At 39.9% G+C, this 24,575-nt stretch overlaps 1 long non-coding RNA gene and 1 pseudogene across 1 annotated transcript; both read left to right on the top strand.

Annotated features, from left to right (window-relative positions):
- Positions 1 to 1,039: 1,039 nt before the first annotated feature.
- Positions 1,040 to 5,425, top strand: LOC148778625 (uncharacterized). Its single transcript, XR_016038891.1, has 4 exons — positions 1,040 to 1,308; positions 4,270 to 4,310; positions 4,534 to 4,832; positions 5,013 to 5,425. It is a non-coding gene; the product is annotated as an uncharacterized LOC148778625 (long non-coding RNA).
- A 13,271-nt stretch (positions 5,426 to 18,696) lies between these two features.
- Positions 18,697 to 20,906, top strand: LOC129538655 (lysine-specific demethylase 3A pseudogene; annotated as a pseudogene).
- The last annotated feature ends 3,669 nt before the right edge of the window (positions 20,907 to 24,575 follow it).

Raw genomic sequence — 24,575 nt, 5'->3', positions numbered from 1 at the left:
TCTTTCTTTCTTCCTTCTTCCAGTACCATATCATTGAAAGTTTCTTTTAGAAATCATACATGCTGGTGTGGGACTTGTTGATAGTGGGTAGTGACGAAATGAATAACCCATTTATTTATTTATTTTGGAGACTATATTTATTAGACTATCCATCCTCCTCTTCAAATACTCTCTAAGGACCAACAACATCCCAAATTTAAGGGAGAAAGAAATTCTAGACCAATAGAGTGAGTGACCAGTGGATGATTTGGGGGATGGACAAAAAGTCCCCCTGTATTCCCTATCTCCCCCCTCAGCTACCACAGTCTTTTCTTGTAATTTTCATAACCAACTGTCTTAAGCAACTTAGTCCCATTTCTTTATTTCCTCTCACTCTTTGGCTGACATTTGTTCCCATCTCGCCTCCAGTATAGTTCTTGCTGACATAATGCCCTCCATGTCACTAAACCAGTGAGCAATTTTTCAGTCTTCACCTTTCTAGACCACTCAGCAGCAACTATCCCCGCTTCTGACTCTTAATGCTCCTCTCATCTTCCTACCTCTTGTTTTTAGACTTCTCCTCCTCTATTGAGACTTTAAAAGGTGGAGCCCCTCAAGGCTTATTCCTCAACTTTTTAATCTACATCCACAGGTACAGGACGGTATGCAGACCTCTTTTGAAATTAGCAAATTCTCTCCATTGAATCAAACACGCCATGGTGATCAAACTTACTGCTTTTCACTTTTGCCTCTCAGCCCACCAATTCACTCAACAGGGTTATCTCAGGAAAGTAATATTGCCACGTCTCTGCTCTCAGACACAGAATGGATCCTACTTATTTCTTTGACTGCTTCCTTCAACACAGCCTCCTTTCAGCTGTTTCGGTCTCAAAGTCTTTGCAAAAATGTTTCTCTCTGCTAGATCCTCTCTATCCTGCCCCCAACGTCATCTCGTTGCTGTCATGTATTAGCCCCAATGTTACTTCCTCAGGAAAGCTTTCTGACAAAACCAAAATAAATTAAGTCTGCATTTCGTATGCTTCAGAGCCACCTGAACTCTTAAAGGCTTTTCACTATTTTAATGTATTTAGGTAATTAGTTGATTGAGTTGTGTCTCTCTCACTGGACTCTAAGTTCCAGAAGAGCAGATGCCTTGGCTCTTAGCCCTCTCTGTATCTCCAGAGGCTAGTGCAGAGTATGAATGAAGAAACCAACTCATCCTGGTCATTCAGGAACCTGAAAATTTTCCCCAGGGCTCCCAGGTCCACAGACTGAGGCTTCCTTCCATAGCCAAGGGCATGAGGATCCTGGAGTTAATACACTGGCCTGGTAAGTCGGCATGAATTGTGACTATCTCATGCTTAATTGTGCCAAGTTCAGCTTCTAATGCTCTTCTTTTCTGATTATGTAAATAATTCCCGAAGGCCCTGCTCAGCTAGGAAGTTATCTCAGATTTTACTTTTCAAATGTTTTAAAATGACATTTGTAGAGCATTTTATAATTTGTAAAGTATTATATTTCCATTATGGCTTTTGGATGCCCAGCCATCCTAAGAAGTAGCATATTATGTATTCTTAATGCCAGATGTTACAAAATGAGGTTTAGAGGTATTAAGGGCCTAACCCAAGGGACTGAGCAGGGACTTCATCCCAGATTTTGCAATGCCAAGTTCTGTCTTTTCCCAGTACTAGTAATTGCTCTTGGCTTCTCTTTACTTGGTCAAGTCTGAATTTGAACTTTTGTGGTTAACAAAACCACAAGAATGATGTAGCTTTCATCACAGTTACATATACAGCGTACACAAAATATATCACAGCACACACACATACACACACTCCTAATTTAGGAGAATACTTCCAGCTGTATCAGTCTTTCTTATACTTGAAGAGAGATATTTGATTTACAAAGACTTTAGATGTTCATTTCAGAATTCAAGGTTTGTTAGTTTTAAATAGCCTATTAGCTACTACTGAAAAATGAAAAATATGAAAAAAAAAAGAATTGCAGTGCAGAAAATTAAGCTCTTTGATTTTGGTTTATTTAGATTTTTATCAAGAGTGATTTCCCCTTAAAGCTAGCTTTATGGTGACAGTTATAATCTAAGTCTTGGCTATAAATATTTCTTTGAAAGTCACATGTAAACTTAGGTCATGGTTCTAAAACCAATATGTTAATATAATTAACACATTCTCTGTGGGGTTTCAGGAAGGAAAAAAAGATGTTAAAAGGAGCATTCTCAATATACTTGTAAAGTACGGACACTTGTCCAGACACTATCCACTGTATTAATAAGATTCACCCCTAATTTGAAAATAGTTTCCTTTCTTTTTCATGGCAAACCACACATGGAAAACTGGCAGGAGGTGATGGGCCTGAGGGCTCCAGCAGTACCAGTCCACACCAAATCTCTCTGAAAGCAGAGGGGATTCATAAAAAAAAAATAGGCAGAACAAAAGAACAAACAAAACTCCTCCCAGCTCATTGGAAAAGAACATGCCACTATTTTAAATATAATCACACTAACATAGAACTATTTGATTTTAGAAAAGTTAAACTGGGGAAAAGTATGTCTTAGGATAGAGGAAGCCTGGCAGCTAATTCTGTGTGGCCAATTCTTTTCTAGTTTACACACATTACACCAAATCTTGGATGAAGGCATAGCCAAGAGATTCTGCTTACCAGATATCCCAAATGAGGAAACATCAGACCCTGTGAGCTTCAACACTGCTTGCCAAACATTTGTGCTATTGTGCAACTCAACATATTTTAAAAGATGGAGTTTTAAATGATGTGTGCTTACTGACAACAGATATTTCTTCCTTAAAAAAATCCTTGAACATTTTAGAATCTCATTTAGATTCTTTCTGAATGAATAGAGAAGAATCAAGCAAAAACCTTTGTATTTTAGGTATGGTTTTTTTCAGACTTTGAAACATTGACTTCCATGCTCTAAAATAAACAGTAATGCATTTCTGAAATGCATAATGTGATTTCAGATAGATGGCTTAAAAATAGATTCACAAAATAAAGATTAATTCATTTACACTGAAATGGCATTTATAGATTCCCTAGCATTTGTAATCTGGAGAAGGAAATGGCAACCCACTCCAGTGTTCTTGCCTGGAGAATCCCAGGGACGGGGGAGCCTGGTGGGCTGCAGTCTATAGGGTTGCACAGAGTCAGACACGACTGAGGCGACTTAGCAGCAACAGCAGCAGCAGCATTTATAATCATAGGAAAATTTACTATAACAAAATACATGGATTTGATCTGGTAAACTGAAAAAAATGATTTCCTGTTTATATGCCGATGACAGTGGAATGCATTACCGAGAGACGACTTGTTAATTCCACATTGAGGATGGCTCTCCAGATATTGGTGAAGTGCACAGTGCAAACAGTGTGACTGGCATTGCCTCAGATAAAAGTTTAAGTGCTTTTAAACTACTAATATTCTGCTGAAAGTTCTCTAATCCAAGCATAGGATTAAGTTTTGTATTACTAAGAAAAGTCAGTAGTCTGAAATTTAGAAAGTTTTTGGGAATAGCAGCAGTTGGGAAAAAACTATAAAGAAGTAAGTGTGATAGTTTTAACTCAGAATCATATTAGAAAAGCCGTTTGTCTCTGTTTTCTGTAAATTCCTTCTAGTCTAAAAACATCTTGCCCTTTAGTCAATGGTTTAGAGAAATCATGCTTTTAAATGAGATCTCTAAAAATATAATCTGTTGTCTGCATGGGAGAGTCTGTAAAGAGAATTTTCATTATAATGAGTCATTATTTCTAAAAGCCCCTATATATTATTTGTGGTATCTGTATACCAAATGCTAAAATAACTAGTTAAATTCCTTTGTTACTGATCAATTACCAAAAGTTGAACATGTTTAAACAAACGTTTTACTGTTTTTGTAATATTCCTCCTAGTTGAAAAATGGTCAAACATTGAGCAAGTATCTTCAAATATAGTTGAATATATATGGGTCAACTAGAGTTGAGCTTTGTTGTTGTTTTCGTTCTTGTTGTTGTCATTTAGCATCTCCACCGTTGGTACAGCTTGTCACGATTGCATCCATTGGAGATGCCCAGAAATGGATTCTTACTGAGCGAGACCACATGGTTGGACTGGAAAGTTTGTGTTCCACCTCCAGAGATGACAATGTGTGGCTTTATGTGTGATACCAAATAGCAAGAATAGAATTGATTCTGTTTGATGGTAACCTGAAGTCTTCCCTGGCAAAACATATTCAGAAGTATGAAGTAATATTTTAAAAGTATATAATTCTTTTTGTTTCAGAATAAGCCTGTGGGATTTAAGCCTGAAGCTTCTATGAGGAGGTAAACTGCCTTCCAAGATCTTAGTCCTTTTTGTATCTTTTATGTTTTTCCAGCAGAGAACTCATACTTGGTACTGCTACAAATTCATATTTGTTAGTTTGACACAATGTGTCCTGAATTCAACTAAGGAAACTGTCCTTTAATGTTAATACTCTTTCCCTTTTTAGAGCATTCACCATCCATTATAACATCTCAGTCTCAAGAAGATCGATTTATTTTCTAGGAAAATTTTCTCTTAGATGGCCACAGCTGACAATGGATTAATCCACTCACATGATCTGTGCTGGACTTCCCTGGTGGCTCAGGTGGTAAAGAATCTGCCTGCAATGGGGGAGGACCCAGGTTTGATCCCTGGGTTGGGAAGATCCCTTGGAAAAGGGAGTGGCAATTCATTCCAGTATTCTTGCCTGGAGAATTCCACGGACAGAGGAGACTGATGGGTTACACTCCATGGGATCACAAAGAGTTGGGCATGACTGAACGACTAACACACATGATCTGAGCTAATGGATATTCTGGCAGGTGAGTAATTAGAAAGGTCTTTGACTTCCCTCAAATACCAGGTGCAGACCTTGCCTCTTGGACTGAGAAAAGTTTTAGTGAGTCAGAGGAACAGGTTAATTGTACTTGATCTTATGTAAACCAACTACCGGGAAATATTTGCTACTTATTCCATAATCATTCTCCCTGTTTCCCCATCAGCCTCCATATTCCACCCATACAGCAAAGCTCATCGAAGAGAGAAAATTCTCCGACAGTGTTTACCTTCCACTCAGCATGAGAATATTCGTTTTTGTGCAGCGAATGTGTCCACTTACAAGCAAACAAACTAATATTCTGAAACAAAAAAGAGTTGTGTTAATGAACCTCTGTTCACACAATAAATTCTGTCTTTTCTTTACAAATAGGATGTGATTGACTTATTGACATTGAACTGGACACTAGAATCTGATTTCATTAGTGACAGTGGATTTTCACAGAGCCATCCACCTTGCGTGCTTCATTGCTGGTGACCTTACGGGCAATTTGAGACACACTTGGCAGAGGGTTAGGAATGTAATTGTGACCTGTCCAAGTCTTGTCCAGGTGTGTTCTTGTTTTTGAGATGATGTAAACTGATAACACAGCAGCAACATCATTGTTGCTTTTAGGAAAACATCATACAACCACTTACAAATGAACCAGGGCAAACCACACCAAATTGCAGGAACAGATGCTGCCTCTCGCTGAAGGCACCCAGATAACCCTTCTATCTTCTCCATTTTTAATTTCTTCCCACATTCTTTTACTTCCATTTTGAGAAGTGGCAATGTTTAGAGAAGTCTTCTAAGTTTCTTTCTTGCTGTTGCCCTAATGCTCCCTACATATCTGCTGCTAACTTGAAATAAAAGCAAAGGATTTGTAGAAAGGCTTACCTTGGCTCACTTATTTAACTACTAGACGAAACACTGTCGGAACTGTTCCCGCTTGAATTTTGCCATGTTTTCCTTAGCTTGATTACACACCATTTTTCAGGATAGTTGTTTATTGAAAACAAGAGTATCCCTGAGGACCAGAGGTACTTCAAATACAGTGAGTGAACACTGAGGTTGATGCCCAGCAGTTCTTTTTGACTCTGCAGCCAGTGGTCATGCTTCCTATTGAAGTTAAGAGAAATTTTGCTGCTAGTGTCCCACATCAGGAACACAATGAAATCTTATAGTACATGCCTTGTCAGTGCCTATCAATGGAATGGAGGTATAATTGAAAAGGGGGGCATCAGCACCATGGTTCAGGTAAATTATAGATTGGATCGTTTTTTTTGTCTTGGAAGCCCAACCACAATTTTCTAAACTGACACAAAACATACTTTCCCATGGAAACAAACAGCCCAACGTAAAACCAACTACTTTTAACAGGAGACTGAACGCACTATACAGAGGAGAGGGAAGGTCAAATTAAACCCAATACATGAATAGACAGAATTCATACTGTGTATAGGGAAAATTTTACTCAGAGATTGGGATTGAAGAAATGCATTTTATAGGTCAGCAGAGTTGATCAGGATATAGTAATTCCATACACACTTTGTGGAGAGAATGATAAGGAATGCTGACTTTGTGGAGAGAATGATAAGAGATGACTGAGCTGTAATTCAGAAAAGCTGGACAACAAAAATAGGAAGAATCACTTTCCAAAGCTGTCATGTCCAAAGATCCGGGTTCAAACTTGAAAAAAAGGTCATTTTACTGCCCTTGAACAATTAGCTAAAATGCCATGGCAAAACTGATAAGATTCCTTGTTAAGAACCATGGAGTTTACATGGTTTCTTCCAGTTCTATAATCTGCATTTTTCTTGAAAAGATATTATTTTACTTACATAGCTAAGTATTTTTAATTATTTCCTCTTCTTCTTCTTTTTAATCAGGAAAGGTACTTCAGGAAGTGGTGCTGTAACAGACACACTATTCACCCATGGTCCTTTAATAGTACAAAAACTATTCTAGGTAACTTTATCCCCAAATCCTGGCTACCGGAACAAGCATGGAAGAACCACAGCACCCTCTAGCCTGCATGCCTTCATAGCCTGAGGCTGGGCTTTCTCCTACTATAGGAAATTATTGGGCTTTGATAGTGGGAGATATTCTTCACAAAATATGTTTTCTTATCATTTGTTTATGTAACTTATAGACTTCAAAAGTGTTGCTCTCTCTTCAAGTTAAAGTAAATAATTTCTCATTTTTGGAAAATGAGTTATACCACTCCCAAGACCTCTATTCCACTTATCTGATGTCCCTTGGCAGTTTTAATTTTAAAACCTGATTTGTGGATATTTTGTCCCCACTGAGGGCCTTTCCTGGTGGCTCAGAAGGAAAAGCATCTGTCTGCAATGCTGGAGACCCGGGTTCGATCCCTGGGTTGGGAAGATCCCCTGGAGAAGGAAACGGTAACCCACTCCATACTCTTGCCTGGAAAATTCCATGGATGGAGGAGCCTGGTGGGCTACAGTCCATGAGGTCACAAAGAGTCAGACATGACTGAGCAACTTCACTTTCTTTGTCCCTGCTGAGGAGAGAAGTTGAGAGCAAAACTTCCTGATATATATAAAAACATCACTGAGCATATTATGGTTATATATTTGGAAAAGTAAATGGACATGCATATCATATTAGGTGGAACCATATTGCATTTCTCAAAACTTTAAACTGTGTTTGATCTACAAAAATCATTTTTTTTGTTTGGTTCACTCTGATATCTGAAGGGATAGAGAAACTAGGGAGAAAACTAGGAACGGGGAGACTTATGAGAGGCAGGTTTACTTTTCTCCACGCATTCTTTGAAATCCAAGGATATTTTTATCATACTCAAAAAATTAATATAGACATTTTAAAAAGAGAAATAAATGTGGTAATAAGTCTCAGATCAGCTCAGTTCAGTCACTCAGTCATGTTTAACTCTTTGAGACCCCATGGACTGCAGCACGCTGGGCTTCCCTGTCCATCACCAACTTCCAGAGCTTACTCAAACTCATGTTCATTGAGTCAGTGATGCCATCCAACCATTTCATTCTCTGTCATCCCCTTCTCCTGCCTTCAGTCTTTCCCAGCATCAGGGTCTTTTCCTGTGAGTCAGTTCTTCACATCAGGTGACCAAAGTATTGGAGTTTCAGCTTCAGCATCAGTCCTTCCAATGAACACTCAGGACTGATCTCTTTTAGAATGGACTGGTTGGATCTCCTTGCAGTCCAAGGGACTCTCAAGAGTCTTCTCCAACACCACAGTTCAAAAGCATCAATTCTTCAGTGCTCAGTTTTCTTTATAGTCTAACTCTCACATCCATACATGACCACTGGAAAAACCACAGCTTTGACTAGATGGACCTTTGTTGGCAAAGTAATGTCTCTGCTTTTTAATATGCTGTCTCGGTTGGTCATATCTTTGTCTAGTTTGACTTATTTTCTCTGCTTCCCCCACACTGCCCATGCTCTTCTCTCCTATGCCAGAGGCTGAATTTTTTAAAATTATTAAATGTTATAGGTATACAATATAGTGAATTCAAAAATTCTATAGTTATTATAAAATATTTGTTCTATTCCTCTCTCTGTACAATATATACTTGTAGCTTATTTTGTACCTAATAGTTTGTACCTCTTAATTCCCTACTCCTGTTTTGCCCCTGGGCTTCCCTGGTAGCTCAGACAATAAAGAATCTGTCTGTAATGCGGGAGACCTGAGTTCGATCCCTGGGTCAGGAAGATTCCCTGGAGAAGGAAATGGCAACCTCCTGCAGTATTCTTGCCTGGAGAATTCCAGGGACAAAGGAGCCTGGCGGGGTCACAGTGAATCGGAAACAACTTAGTGACTAAGCATGTATGCACATATTGCCCCTCCGTCCCCGTTCCTTACAGGTGACCACCGATTTGTTCTCTATGAGTCTTTTTTTTTTTTAATTACATTCACTAGTTGTAGTTTTTAGATTCCATGTATAAGTAATATTGTACAGTATTTGTTTTCTAAGCTAACTGATAATCTATTATTTTCAAACATCGGGCAAATGACTTTTAGCAAGGACTTTTTACATCCTAAGGAAATTTACCATCTGATTACAAATATCAAAGTACAAATATCTGTATATACACGAGTTTTTATCATTTTAAGATGGTGGAAAATTTAAACAACAGAGATCGGAGCCGTATAAGTAGAATACAATGCATTCTTCTATTGGAATATGTAGGCCTTGGTGGTGCTGTTTGCTTTTAGTATGTTTTGTAATTTTTTTTCTCTGATAACCAGACGTGATGTACTGGGTAAGAGGAAATGCCGTACTGGGCCTTTAGTAGTATGGTGGTGAGGTATGTGGCGTGGGGGGAAGGATTCTACAGCCCTGTGATTAGGTCTCAGCCTCTTGGTGAAGTTGTGCCTCTGGACTGTGACCATCACAAGAGTTTCTCAGTTAGGTGGGAGAGGATGGCAAGAGTGGGCTGGGGCTGGCTGTTTCCCCTCCCCATGAGAAAGGCTGGAGCTGACTGGAGTATTTCCTTCCCCAGCCAGGTGAGTTAGGTTCTAATAACGCTCCAGCATGTTGGGATCTGGTTAACTGTTTCACCTGAGGGCCGGCCTTGTTGCGAACGCGCTGACATATTTCACAATGGGCCCCTTTTCCCCGCTCCCGCCGGGAACAGGAGAGGGTTTTTCTCCAACATTTACTATGCGAACCTGCTTGAGCTCCTGGAAACAAATCTCACGATACTGCGGGGCGCCCTCTGACTGGGTCCCAAGAAGTTTTTAACGCCCAGAGCTGTCCACACCGAGCCTCCAGCAGTGCATCGGTTACAGGCCCAGCTTTCCTGCCCTGCAGCTGCTTCCCGAGGGGGCTTCTGGTCTGGCGAGTCGTGACTCTGTATTTCCTGTCTGCCTCTCCAGTCTTGGGGGCAGAAGTTTGCAGTTTCCCCTTTTTATAGATCCAAGAAGATTGTGGATTTTTCAGTTTGTATAGCTTTTTACTTGTTAGGTTGAAAGGGCTATGGCCAAGCTCTTTATTTAAATGCAAAGCAGCAAATGGCTTGAAATTTGTTTCTCGGTAAAGACACTGAGGTTCTTTGTAATGAACGTTAAAGGTTATTACAGCCATTTGCAACAACATGGATGGACCTTGAGGGTATTTTACTAAGTGAAGTAAATCAGAGAAATACTGTACTTATATGGAATCTTTAAAAAAGATCTTTATTGCTGATGACACATAGCGCTGGACCTTTGTTTGGGTGCATTATTACTACCAAATCTAATCTTCCCAGGTCAGTTTGTGCGCCTAACTTTTTCCAGGAGATTGAATTTTTCCATTAATTTTAGTCACATTTTTATTGTGTACAGTTTTAGTGATTTTTCAGTTTTATTTAGACTGAGGCTTTCTTCTAAGAAAGTCTGCGTATTTCAGTTATCCTTTAACTGGTGTCCAATTATAATGAGGTGGGGTCCAGACCACACAGAGAGACAGAAGGAAGAGACAGGTGCGTGGAAGCAGGCAGATGTGGCGGTATGAAGATGAGGGGATGCCCACCCAACAGCTCCTATTTTAGTGGGGGAAAGAAGAGTGTGTGATGTAGTCATTTTGGAGACAGGCGAAGTCATCATATTAGCAAAGTGTGGAAGGACTGTTGGTTAGTGTTAAGTGTTCTTTTGAGATCTGTAGTCATGGATTTGAAGTGACACTAGCTGTGTATTTCCACCCCCACCCCCACCCCCCACCCTCCTACTAAGCTCAGGAGCATGGAAGACAGTTGACTTTCACCTGAGTTGAAGCTTCACAAGGTCTTCCTGGCTGAGTGGGGAAGCATTACTCCCATAATTATGTCTTTTCTTCCTGCATCATCAAACTTTTATTCACTGATTTTTTTCCCTTTGGTATAAAATATGTCCAGTACCATCATCTTTAAATACACCAACAAATATAAAACAATATACAAAGAAACAAAACCTTTCTTTCACCAATTCCTCTTAAAAGAGCCAAGTTACCACCCCATTTATCTGTTCCCTTCAACTCTTAACTTCTTAAAAGAATTTTCTATAGCCTGAGCTCCATTTTCTCACTTCGCATTTTTCCTTAACCCAGTCTGATCAGGTCTCTCTCCCATCACTCCACAGAAATTGTGATTATCCCAGAAACAGCAACCACTACCATGCTGAATTAATAGTTCTCAGTCCTCATCTTACTTGACATCTCAAGGCTTGACCACTTGAAACACTTTCTTCTCTCCAATGCCTGGACACCACACATCCCTCTTGCCAATTCCACCCTTATTTAACTGGCTGCTCCTTTGAGATCTCCTTTGCATACGTTTTAAATGTTGCAGATTACATTCTTGGGAATCACTTTATCTACGTTGTCTTTCTTAGGGAATCTCCTTTATTACTAAGGATTTAAATATTATTTATATTTCAGTCACCTCCATAAATAGATTTTCCAGTATTGGAAAATCCTTGCATTTCTAGATCCACCGTTGGTTATGACGTAGTGTTTTTTCTTGCACATTGATGAGTGTTGTAGGGTAAGGGTGTTAAGAGAAGGCGAGGTTCAGAAAAAGGAGACCGGCACTTTACAGGAACAGATCACCTTTAATGAGGCAAGAAGGGGCAGCAGTCAGATTAGTGAGCTGCTGCACTAACCCAAGAAAAGAGTAAGTATATATAGGCATATATGTGGAAATCTACTGTCCTAATGGGGCCTGTTCTTCTCCAAGGTTGTTCAGGTTAGTTATCTCTTAAAAGGATGGGGTAAGGAATTCTGGAGATCAGCCAGAGGCTGGGACCAGCTGGGAGCTGGGTGTAATCAACATTAATGTCCATTTTTTCTTCGGGTGAGAGAGTCCTTTGTTTTGTATAGAATGATGGGGAGGACCCGGAGGGGAGTTTTAACTCCAGGCTATTTTGAGCCTTGTAACTTTCCTTCAAGTGTAGTTTGTGAATATTTTATTTAGGAATTTTGCAACTGTATTTATCAATAAGGTTACCTTAAAATTTTTTTTCCCATTGGAATTAAACTTAATTTTTCAAAAGAAGCCCTATTCCATTTTATTACCATTTTTAATAATTGTATTTATTTATTGATTTGGCTGCCTTCACTGTTGCGTGCAGGCGTCCTCTAGTTGTGGCAAGCGGGGACTCTGTCCAGCTGTGGTTTCGCGGGCTTCTCACTGTGCTGGCTTCTCTTGCTGGAGAGCACGGGCTCTTGAGCACAGTCTCAATAGTTTTGGCGCAAGGGCTTCGTTGCTCCTTGGCATGTGGGATCTTCCAGGACCAGGGATCAAACCCATGGCTCCTGCGTTGTCAGGTGGATTCTTTACTACTGAGCCACCAGAGAAGTCCCCAAAGAAGCCCTATTAAAAAAATTATTCCATATTGAAACTATTAATTTTAATAGAACTTTTCTTTCTAGAAACAATAATAAAAGAAACAACGCATTTTATAAGATGTAGTCCTGAACAAGTCACTGTAAATGAATAAATGTATATTTAACTTCCACTTCCTCCAACCAGAGGCTGCTTTCTGTTTCTCTGCCTTGGAAACAACGTGAAAAACAATCCATAAGCAATTTTATGGAAGGGCTGCCAAAACCAAGCTCAAGCCAGTTGGATGTGGACACCTCTTAAAAGAATTTGGGGGAATCTGACCAAAGAATCCAAGTTCTATTTTTAGAACAGATACAAAGCTCAAGTGGTTTCTGCCAAGCAGCAATGCCTCCTGAATCAGGCCCACCCTATTCTCACCTCTGCTAAGCTCCCAAATAAATCCTGATGCTTTCACTCCAGAGGAAGTGTTTTCTTTTTAGAGGTTCAGTGTCTAGGGAGCTCTTTATGCGACTGAGTAAACACAGGCGCCACGTGGGTGTTTAAGTGTTGGAGTCAAAGTATTTTCCTAATACCAGCTAGAGAGAACCCAGCTGTCAGGGGCTCATTTCTGGTTTGTCCTACTTCCCCACCATGCATTTGCAGACCTAGGACCACAGATTTTGCTATATCATTATAAGAAGATCTGATGTCCGTACTAACTTATGATTCACAGTCTGTGCCTGGAAACAACCCCTGTATTTAACCATAATTCCTACACAGAATCCACTGTTGCAATGTATTAAATACATGGTCACAAAACATTAATGATCTTTTAACCATAGTTATCACGTGTCACATTCACAGCCAAAATCCCTAAGGATTTTTTTTTTTTATTGAACAAAACAAGCAATAATGTAAAAGATACATACACACACATCTTACAGAATTGTGCATGGGGAAACTCCATTCATTAAATGCCACTGAAGGTATATTTTGCTAAGTTGTTCCTCCAGGTGTTTTGTTTGAAAAATCTATCCCAGTAGGGCATGGCTGTTTATTGGGTGAACAGAAATGAGATCCTTGTTGCAATCAGAAAGTTTAAGTTCATAAAAAGGATCTGTAGAAACACTTAAGTGTTCTCAGGATGTAGTCAAGTTGGAGTGAAATGTGAAAAACCAAACCAGCTGCAAAAAGTACATACCAGCCATCTCTTTGATGGCTAGCCTGGTACCCAGATGTGCAAACAGCCTCAGGACACTTAATTTGTTGGCCTCCTCTCATCTCATGGCATAATCTCAAGATGTGTGAATTTCACAAAAGATTCATACCATTCTGCTAATTAGCTGTAGAGGATTTGCTTATACCCTTCCTAAATATGATCTTTTTAGTCTTGTAAGAGATGCTTACACATTATTCCAACTTGCTGGAGGATGAAGGAGGACTGTTTGGTGTTCATCCAGGAGGAATTTGGAGAACCTAGATGCTGGGCATGCGAGGAGGGAGATGACTTCCCGAAACACAAGCTTTAAGAACAACTTCTGAATGACTCCACTTCTGATAATGACTGTCGTCTTGCTTGATGCTCTGAAAAACATGCTCCGGCTGAAAGGCGCCCTGGATATGGCGCAGGGCCAGTCTGCTGCAGAGTGGGCGGGGGTCCGGTCCTCAGCGTGGAGCCGGGGGCTCTGGACCGGAAGCTGCTGCAGGAGGCGGGCGGCTGCGGGCAGCCCCGCAGCCTCGGGGAAGCAGCGCTCAGCAGCGCCGCCCGGGTGCCGACAGGTCGCCCCGCAGTTGTGTCGCCTGGTGGCCGGGGACCAGGAGCCAGCGTGACCGGCTGCCGCCCCACTTCTGACTCTTCGTTGGGACTGGCCGGCAAGAGGGCTCCAGAAGTGCCTCCAGCACCCCCATACGAGGTGATTTTAATAATTATTGCTAAAATGTAGTGTGATTAATTAGCAGTTGTAAAGTATTGTGTGACCATCAAGCAGATAAAATAGTGGAATCAATGAAATCTAGTCTCTGAGATTTAAAGAAAAAGAAACTACAACTGTCATTTTATATTTTAATATCTTCCCTCTTAATTTATAATTTTGAAACACTTAAAAAAATACCAGACCCACGACCCCAAGTGTTTTACGTCTGCTCAGTTGTGTCCGACTCTTTGTGACCCCATGGACTGTAGCCCGCCAGATTTCCGTGTCCATGGGATTTTTCAGGCAAGAATACTGGAGTGGTTTGCCACTTCCTACTCCAGGCGATCTTTCCAACCCAGCGATCGAACCTGTGTCTCTTGCATCTCCTGCAATGGCAGGTGGATTCTTTACCAGTAGCGCCACCTGGTGCTTTTGAAGAATTGATGCTTTTGAACTGTGGTGTTGGAGAAGACTCTTGAGAGTCCCTTGGACTCCAAGGAGATCCAACCAGTCCATCCTAAAGGAGATCAGTCCTGAGTGTTCATTGGAAGGACTGATGCTGAAACTGAAACTCCAATACTTTGGCCACCTGATGTGAAGAACTGACTCACAGGAAAAGACCCTGATTCTGGGAAAGATTGAAGGCAGGAGGAGAAGGGGACGACAGAGGATGAGATGGTTGGATGGTATCACTGACTCAACGAACATGAGTTTGAGTAAGCTCCGGAAGTTGGTGATGGCCAGGGAAGACTGGAGTGCTGCAGTCCATGGGGTTGCAAAGAGTTGGACAGGACTGAGTGACTGAACTGAGCTGAACTCAGCACCACCTGGAAATCCTGTGTTAAGTGTGAGGAACTCTAACATAAAGTAGTTAACAGGCTCCAGTACTCTTGCCTGGAAAATCCCATGGATGGAGGAGCCTGGTAGGTTGCAGTCCGTGGGGTCGCTGAGGGTCAGACACGACTGAGCGACTTCACTTTCACTTTTCACTTTCACACATTAGAGAAGGAAATGGCAACCCACTCCAGTGTTCTTGCCTGGAGAATCCCAGGGATGGGGGAGCCTGGTGGGCTTCCGTCTATGGGGTCACACAGAGTCGGACACGACTGAAGTGACTTAGCAGCAGCAGCAGCAGTTAATAGGCCTTTATGCAATAAGTTTATAACTAGTATCTTTTAATGAGAAAATGCATCAGGAAAAGCTGTATTGATTTATTACTTTACTTGAAGAAATCTATATTCTACTGGTCATGGACTGCGTATGGCAGGTGTGGTGAAAAGGTGAGTTCTGGAGTCAAGTGGCTTGGTTTCTAACCCTGCTCCATCCTTTTCTCAGTTCAGTTCAGTCACTCAGCTGGGTACCAACTCTTTAAGATCCCATGGACTGCAGCACACCAGGCTTCCCTGTCCATCACCAACTCCCGGAGCTTACTCAAACTCATGTCCATCGAGTCAGTGATGCCATCCAACCATCTCACTCTCTGTTGTCCCCTTCTCCTCCTGCCTTCAGTTCTTCCTAGCATCAGGGTCTTTTCCAATGAGTCTGTTCTTCACATCAGGTGAGTTTCAGCTTCAGCATCAGTCCTTCCAATGAATATTCAGGACTGATTTCCTTTAGGACTGACTGGTTGGATCTCCTTGCAGTCCAAGGGACTCTAAAGAGTCTTCTCCAACACCACAGTTCAAAAGCATCAGTTCTTCAGTGCTCAGCTTTCTTTATGGTCCAATTCTCACATCCATACATGATGTGAGAACACTCCCACTCACAAAGGTAACAAAGGTAACCTCTCAGAATCTCAGTTTATTCATACTTAAGTTGTGGAATAATAGTACTTATCTCAAAGAGAGGGCATGATGGTTTATTGGAATATAAAATGATAAGCCTTTAGAACTGTAACTGGCATAAAGTATATGGATTTAAAAAATAAAGCACATTTGTCCTGGACTCATTTTTTTTTTTTTAGTTGACATGTAAAGTCCAGTTGGCTGGGAAACTTGGAGACTGAGATCTGAAGTCCTGGAGGTCAGGGACTGTGTTACTGGCCTGCATCCTCAGTCAACACTTGGTAAATAATAGATGGCTGAGTGAATGAAATCAGAGGCATTTGGGCTTCAGTGGTAGTTTAGCCATGTGTGCGCAGCTGCCTAAGTCCCTTGACCACTTAACTATAAAGTGAAAAAGCTTCATAAATTTGTTGTGAAGATAAAGTGAGTTAATGCATTCGAAGTACTTAGTGTCATACCTGGCACCTCCTGCATCAGAGACACGGGCTATTTGCAGGCAGTCAGACTGTGAAATAGACTTTGAGTTGTTAAACAGTCTATGCCAGCCTATTCAACTATCCATCAATGTTATAGCTGGAGACCCCTGCCCAGGAAAGCAGTTTGTAACTTTACTGTTTCCTTACTTTCCTCTCTTCCCTCTGCTAACTGAATCAGAAAAATAAGTTTCTAAGGCTTCTTTTGATTACTCTGGTGGGAAGACACTGTTGGATGCCTACCCAAGAGCCATTCCTCTCTCTCTCATTCCCCAGCTTGGTGGAATGAGGGGACAGATTGAATTTTTGTTTCCAGTCTTTCATTCTCTCTCTCTAATAGAATTATACAACCATTAACACACCTTTTGGTACGTGACTTTATAGCACTTTCCACTGGGATAGGCAGAGCATATATTCTTGCCTAGTTTGTATTGGACTTGGCCAGGTGATTTGTCTGGCAAATGTAATGTTACTGGACAGGACACGAGCAGATCCTCTGAATGTGTTAGTATGATTTTTACCTGGCTTCTTGTGCACCTACCATTTGCCATGAGAAGAATATGCTATGTGGCCAGTAGTGCCAGAATAAGAAGATATATGGAGTGGACATGAAAACACACAGACTACATTCAAGTCCAGTTGATCCCAGTCAAACCCAGCAGAGTCACAAATGATCTGTGTGTGTTAGTCGCTCAGTCGTGTCTGACTCTTGGTGACCTCATGGATTACAGCCCACCAGGCTCCTCTGTCCATAGGATTTCCCAGGCAAGAATACTGGAGTGGGTTGCCATTTCCTACTCCACACACATGACCTACTTGCTCATAATTAAGAAACAAATGCTTGTTCTTGTAAACCACTAAGAATGTGGGGTTGCTTGTTATCGAGAATTTTCACAGCAGTAGCCAACTGATACAGGCAGCAGTCTACCCAGCTCCAGGGGATGAATCATAATTGATCTCAGCTAATTCTGTTATTTTTCTTCAATACAGTTGATTTCTAGATTCTCTTGGAGGTAAGAGTGTCCAAATGACCCAGACTGCACAAAGAAATTTGCAACGATGTTTACTGGGGACTTCTGGAAAAGCTTTTTCTTCCTTGATAAAAGGCATGGTAGGGACTTTAAGTGGTCTTTCCCTCTTCTTCTTTGCTTGAAAATTCAGTGGGCATCTTGAGACCATAAATTGAGAGGAAAAAAGATGTAAAGCTAACAGCTAAGGATCAAGGTTGTACATGCATGTTCAGTTGTGTCCAACTCTTTGTGACCCCATGAACTGTAACCTGCCAAGTTCCTCTGTCCATGGGATTCTCCAGGAAAGAATACTGGAGTGGGTTACCATGTCTTACTCCAGGGGATCTTTCTGACCAAGGGATCAAACCCACACCCCTGGTGTCTCCTGCATTGCCAGGTGGTTTCTTTACCACTGCACCATCTGGGAAGCCACACAGCTAAGGATGATGGAGCAAATTAAGTATAGGCTCTTGATGACATGGCTTAGTGGTTGACCAATATCAATGACCACCAGTCTCTACATTCTTTATTTAGTTAGATTTTCTGCTTCCCAAGGCACTCCTGACCTAGTATACTTAAAATAATGTCAGTTTAGTCATCCTAGGCACTGTTTCTCTGAGGTGAGTGATGAAAGAGAGAAGGGAGTTATATGATTACAAGTCTCCTCACACAGATGCTAGTGGTTTATTTACTAGGTTATTAGAACCTGGCCTTTGTCAAAATATTTCTAATAACAATGAAGTAGTTAGTTTGTGGGCAGTAAGTCTAGTTCAGTCACTCAGTCATGTCCGACTCTTTGCGATCCCATGAATCGCAGCACTCCAGGCCTCCCTGTCCATTACCAGCTCCCAGAGTCTACCCAAACTCATATCCATCGAGTTGGTGATGCCATCCAGTCATCTCATCCTCTGCTGTCCCCTTCTCCTCCTGCCCCCAATCCCTCCCAGCATCAGGGTCTTTTCCAGTGAGTCAACTAGTCGCATGAGGTGGCCAAAGTATTGCAGTTTCAGCTTTAGCATCAGTCCTTCCAATGAACACCCAGGACTGGTCTCCTTTAGAATGGACTGGTTGGATCTCCTTTCAGTCCAAGGGACTTTCAAGAGTCTTCTCCAGCACCACAGTTCAAAAGCATCAATTCTTCGGTGCTCAGCTTTCTTCACAGTCCAACTCTCACATCCATACATGACCACTGGAAAAACCATAGCCTTGACTAGATGGACCTTTGTTGGCAAAGTAATGTCTCTGCTTTTTAATATGCCATGTAGGTTGGTCATAAATTTTCTTCCAAGGAATAAGCATCTTTTAATTTCATGGCTTATGGGTACCTGTAACCAAAAATATTAGTGACTGATGTGGGTATAGAAAAGTACATCCTGGACCATGTTGGAGACATCTATATCAAATGGCAATTTCTGAAAAGGAAGCCATGTCCACAGTGCAACCATATAGTAAGAGCGTCTCTTGGAGGGTTGCTAGGAGTGAGCTGTCAAAGTGTTCAGGAAATGTGTGATGTGTGTGATTCCACCGCCTTCAGTTTGCACTGAGTGTATCCTCAGTGTGAATTTGGAGTTTGTGTGAATTGCTAGTAGATGACGGGGAAAGACTGCCAATGGGGTATTACCTACAAGACGTTTTCTTGGTTGAGATGTGTGAAGAGTTAAATACATGAACCAGGGAACTTGATGCCTACACAGATCATTCTTAGAAAAACCCTCTATGATGTTAAAGTCTGTTCATTTTGTAAGAGTAGTCAGGCAAATTGTCCTTGTTCACACAGGCAGTTTGAACTCTTTATAAAGCCAGTCTCAAAGGAAGACATAAAACAGAATGCCTTAGTCAAGAAAAAAAAAATATTCTTGGTGCTTTCCTCCTGCAGAATCTCTCTGTTGGAATGAGCATTGTTGAGGAGGGGTGCAGCCTCCAATCCAGCTAGCAGCATGAAATCAGCCTGTCCAATTAGCGCTTCCCTTTTAAACTGGCTGTGAGATCTAACCAGCAGGCATGTCCACAGGGAGGGGAAAAAGACATATGATGAACTTAAGAATGCAGTAAAAATCCTTGGTGACATTTTTCCTTCTTTGGTAGAAAATGTCTTTCTCTGATTTATGTAAGAACTTCAAGGACACATGACATACCTGACATTCTATGCTCTTTACTACTGACTGTGGGGGTAATTGCGTTCAGTACTTGCAAGATCCAATATTGAGAGCAATTGGAATGTGTTCAGAGAGTACTGGAAACAGGGGCAACCAGCCATCATAAACTGGACACTGAATTTTAGAAACCTGAGTCCTTCAGCAAAGTGTTTGGGGACCAGGAGGTAGATCTACTAAACTGTAGGACTGTTCGAGTTGCTATAACAAAATACCATAGACTGGATAGCTTAAAAAAAATAAACATTTATTTCTCACAGTTCTGGAATGTGGGAAGTTCACGGTCAAGGCGCCAGTAGATTTGGTATCTGGGGAGGGCCCACCTCCTGGTTCACAGCTGGCTGTCTTCATGTGTCCTCATGTGATGGAAGGGGCAGTGAGGCTCTCTGGGGCCTCTTTGATAAGGACGCTAATCCCATTCGTGAGGGCTCTGCCTTCAAACCTAAGGTCCCACCTCCAAATACCATCACACTTGGGGATTAGGTTTCAACATAAAATTTTGGGAGGACACAAACATTTAGTCTGTACCAAGGAACAATGAAATCGTCACAGAAGCCACAGTAGGATACTTCTGGAATGGATTTGAAGATTTTCCAAATCTCTTGGAAGATGAAAAATAATTAATGATGTTGATACGTAAGGACTGGCTATTGGGGAAGTTCAGAGATACCAGGTCCTCCAGGTTTGATGATCAAACCAAAGCCAGCACCCGTTACTTGAGTATGCAGGGTGAGATGACAATTGAATTTTGTCTCTAGGCTGCCTAACTACTTTATTTGCTCAGACTGAGGTCCCATAATGGGGTCCATAATGCTTATGGATTAATTACTCCAAAAGATTAAAAATGTGGAGCAGTGTCTTTACTGAGACATCAGATACGGCTAATGTTCTGGTCTATGTGGGAATTCTCAAAGGACAGTGTGACTAGGAAATCCTTAAAGCTGTGCAAGATGGAAATTCTCAAGAACTCACAACAAGGCAATTTATTGGAAGAGAAGGCAGGAGCCTTCTGGCAAATATATGCTAGTGAAGACACGAAGAAGATGTGAAGTTTCTTTAAAAAGGCATCAAAAGAGAATAGTCAAGAAAACCCTGTAACCATGATCCTATCAGTGATTAGAGCTGGTATTTAGATTGATCACTAAGAAAATATCTTCATAAAGAATATGGCATTCAAGGCTGGGCTATTATACAGTTTATACAGTTTCTAGAGATGTGGCATTTATCCCAGCTGGAATTCCTTGTAAGGTTCATAACCTACATAGTCACATCAAAGTGTTTGAAGATTTTGTTTCTCCAGAGCATGTTAATGCTTCTGGCTAACTCAGGAATTCTGGTATCTGTCACAAACTTATACTAATCATGAAGATAAATTAAGGTGAAGAATGTTACTTACCACAGAGTGAAAGATGCACTTGCTATACTGAAGACCAGAAAATCCAGTTTGGACAAACCCTAAGGGTCCCAGAGATGCCTTAACTCCTGCACAATGAAGATAAACCCTTCAGGCAGGATTCCCCTGGACCTTGAAATTCGTGTTACTTCATCCTTTTTAAAATCTACCCAACTTTTGAGGAATACATAGACCCACCCTGTCTAACATATTTCTACTGTTTACAGACACTAAATGTATATATGTAATTTCTATTTAAATAGCATGCATCCTTAAACTGTGACAAAGTTTTTACTAAATACACTAAGTACTTAGTACAAAGCTTTTACTAAGCTGTAAAAACAAAACTTATCAGCCCGGGAGCACTATATTTGGATTGTGTTTTGCTTTGTGTCTGTCTGATTACTCCCTCCTCTGCCCTTTAGAATTCAGAAGAGCAGTGGAAAAAAATGAACAGTGAAGATGCAGTTCTCATTGTATCACGTAGGATTGGCATTATATAGCAGAAATGAAATAGTTCTTGGAGTTAATCATCATTGTTTAATAAAGTTTTTTATTTAAATTAAGCTTTGATAATTTTAAGTGCTAAGCATTTGCATTATTCATATAATTTTAAAAATTATACAGGATACCTTTGCTTAAAAAAAAGTGATGCAGCCTTAGAGCATGTAAGGCATAAGCTAAGGGAGTTACAAGGAGAAATAGATGAATCCATCATCATAATTGGAGATTTCAGTGTCCCTCTATCAGAATGGACCGATCCAGAAGGCAAAAAAGCAGTAAGGACATAGTTGACCTCAATCAGTTGAACCATAGTTGAACCATCAATCAACTGGATATAATAACATCTACAGACCACTTCATCCAACAATAGTAAAATATACAAGGACTTCCATGATGGTCCAGCAGTAAGACTGTGCTCCCAATGCAGGGATCCTGGGCCTGGTCAAGGAACTAGATCCCACATTCCACAACTAAAGATCCGGCATGTGGCAATTAAGACCCAGCACAGCCAAAACAAACAAACAAACAAACAACAACAGAAAAAAACCACAAAAAACAAAATTCAAAAAAAACCAAACCATAAAATATGCATTCTTCTCAATCTCACAGGAAACATTCACCAAGACCACATTCTGGAAAACACCTTAACGAATTTAAGAGAACAGAAATAATGAAATGTCTGCTTTTTGACTATGGTGGAATCTACTAGAAATCAAGAAAAAAAAGGTAATTGAAAGTGTCCAAAATATGCTGTGATTAGGCAACACTTCTAAATAACACATAACTTCGAAATAATGTAGAAGATATCTCACAAGAATTTAAAAAATACTTTCAACTGAATAAAAATTAAAATGCAATTTATTAAAATATGTGACATACAGTGAAAGCAGTGCTTAGAGGAAAATTTATAGTATTGAATACACATATTAGAAAAGAAGAAATTTCTATAATCAATAATCTAAGTTTCTCCCTGAAAAAAACAGAAAAAGAAGAGTGAATTAAATTAGTAAGCAGAAGAAAATAAATAATAAAAATTAGAGCAGGCATCAATAAAATTAAAAAAAGTTACTATGGAAAACTGGAGGTTTCTCAAAATATTAAAATACAACTACCACGTGATCTAGCAATTCTACTTCTGGATATTTATCTGAAGAAAACAAAAACACTAATTTGGAAAGACATATGTACCCCTCTGTTCATTGCAGCATTATTTACAATAGCCAAGATATGGAAGCAACCTAAGTACCAGTTAATTATATATATACATATATACACATAATATTACTCAGCCATAAAAAAGAATGAAATCTTACCATTTGCAACAAAATGGATGGACCCCAAGGGGTATTATACTAAGTGAAATAAGTCAGACAGATAAAGACAAATACTGTATGATTTCACTTACATGTGGAATCTAAAAAGAAAAACATGGAAAACTAGGAAGAATCCTACATACAGAGAATAGGTGGTTGCTAGAGGGAAAAGGAGTGGGGAAATGAGAAATAGTTGAGGGAGATTAAGAAGCACAAACTTCCAGTTACCAGATAAATGAGCCTTAGGTATGAAATGTACACTGCAGGGAATATAGTCAATAGTAATGTCATACCTTTCTGTGACAGATAAGTCTAGTTACCACTAGACTTATTGTGGTGATCATTTTGAAATGTATCAAAATACTGACTTACCATGTTGTATACCAGGAACTAACATAGTGTTGTTTAGTTAGTATTCAAAACAAATCAACTATATCCCAATTATATTAAAATTTTAAAGATTATGAATAAACTCATCAAAAGAAGATCAGATTTGTGGTTACAGGGGATGGGAGAGAGGGAATTAGATGAAGATATTTAAAAGGTACAAACTCCTAGTTGTAAGACAAATAGGGACAAACGATATAATGTATAACATAGTAAATAAAATTAGTACTGCTGTATGTTATATATGAAAATTGTTACGAGTAAATTCTAAGAATTTCATCACAAGGAAAAAGCCTTTTCAATTTCTTTAGTCTTTTCTATCTGTATGAGATGACGGATATTTACTAAACCTATTGTGATAATCATTTCATGATGTATATAAGTGGAATCATTATGCATGCAGTGCACCTTAAATTTATAAAGTGCTGGATGTCAATTATAGCCCCCAAAGATCCAAAAACAGAGCAAAAATAAATGAAACTAAAAACAGGAGATCAATAGAGAAAATCAGTAAAACCAAGAGCTGTTTCTTTGAAAATATGAATAAAATTGATAAGCGTCTAGCCAGGCTAAGAAAAAGAGCACACAAATTACTAACATCAGAAATGAAAGAAGAGACATCACTGTACATCCCATGATCATTAAAGGGATAATCAAGGAATGCTATACAACTCTATGCCCTTAAATTTGATAACCCAGATGAAGTGGACCAATTTTTTGACAGACATATTCTGTTAAAACTCACACAAGAAATACAAAATCTGAATAGATCTATATCTATTAAAGAAAGTGAATCAATAATTAATAACCTTCCAAAATGGAGAGCACCAAGCTCAAATATGTCAACTGGTGAATTCTACCAAACATTTAAGAAAGAAATTATACTAGTTGTTTATGATTTCTTTTTTTTTAATGATTTCTTTCAAAGGAGAGAAATAGTGGAAATATGAGGAAGTACTTCCTAACTCATTCTATGAGGTCAGCATTACCCCAATACCAAATCAGACAAGACATTATCGAAAAAGAAATCTATGGGCCGATGTCTGTCATGAACATGGATGTACAAATCCTAAAAAAAAAAAAAAAGAAAAGAAATGAGCAAATCAAATTCAATAACATACAGTTGGGCCATAATATCCACCAGGGATTTGTTCCTGGACCCACTGCAGATACCAAAATCTATGGATCTTCAAGTCCCTTGTATAAAATTCTGTAGCACCTGCAGATAACCTACATGCATCTTTTTGTATATTTAAAATCATCTCTAGATTACTTATAATACCTAATACATTATAAATGCCATGTAAATAGTTGTAAATACAGTGCAAAGGCTAAGTAAAGAATTGCTGATGCCTGGAAAATTAAAGTTTTGCTTTTTGGAACTTTCTGTATTTATTTCTAATATTTTTGATGCCAGGGTTGTTTGAATCTGTTGATATGAAACCCATGGATATGGAGGAACAACTACATAAATGCACCGAGTGGAATTTGTCCCAAATATGCAGGACTGGTTCAACATTTAAATATTGAC

Source organism: Moschus berezovskii, chromosome 2, assembly GCF_049115385.1.
Source record: "Moschus berezovskii isolate FMDL1 chromosome 2, NW_MosBer_1.0, whole genome shotgun sequence".
Classification (NCBI taxonomy): Eukaryota; Metazoa; Chordata; class Mammalia; order Artiodactyla; family Moschidae; genus Moschus; species Moschus berezovskii.
This window is presented reverse-complemented; position numbering and strand designations above follow the sequence as displayed.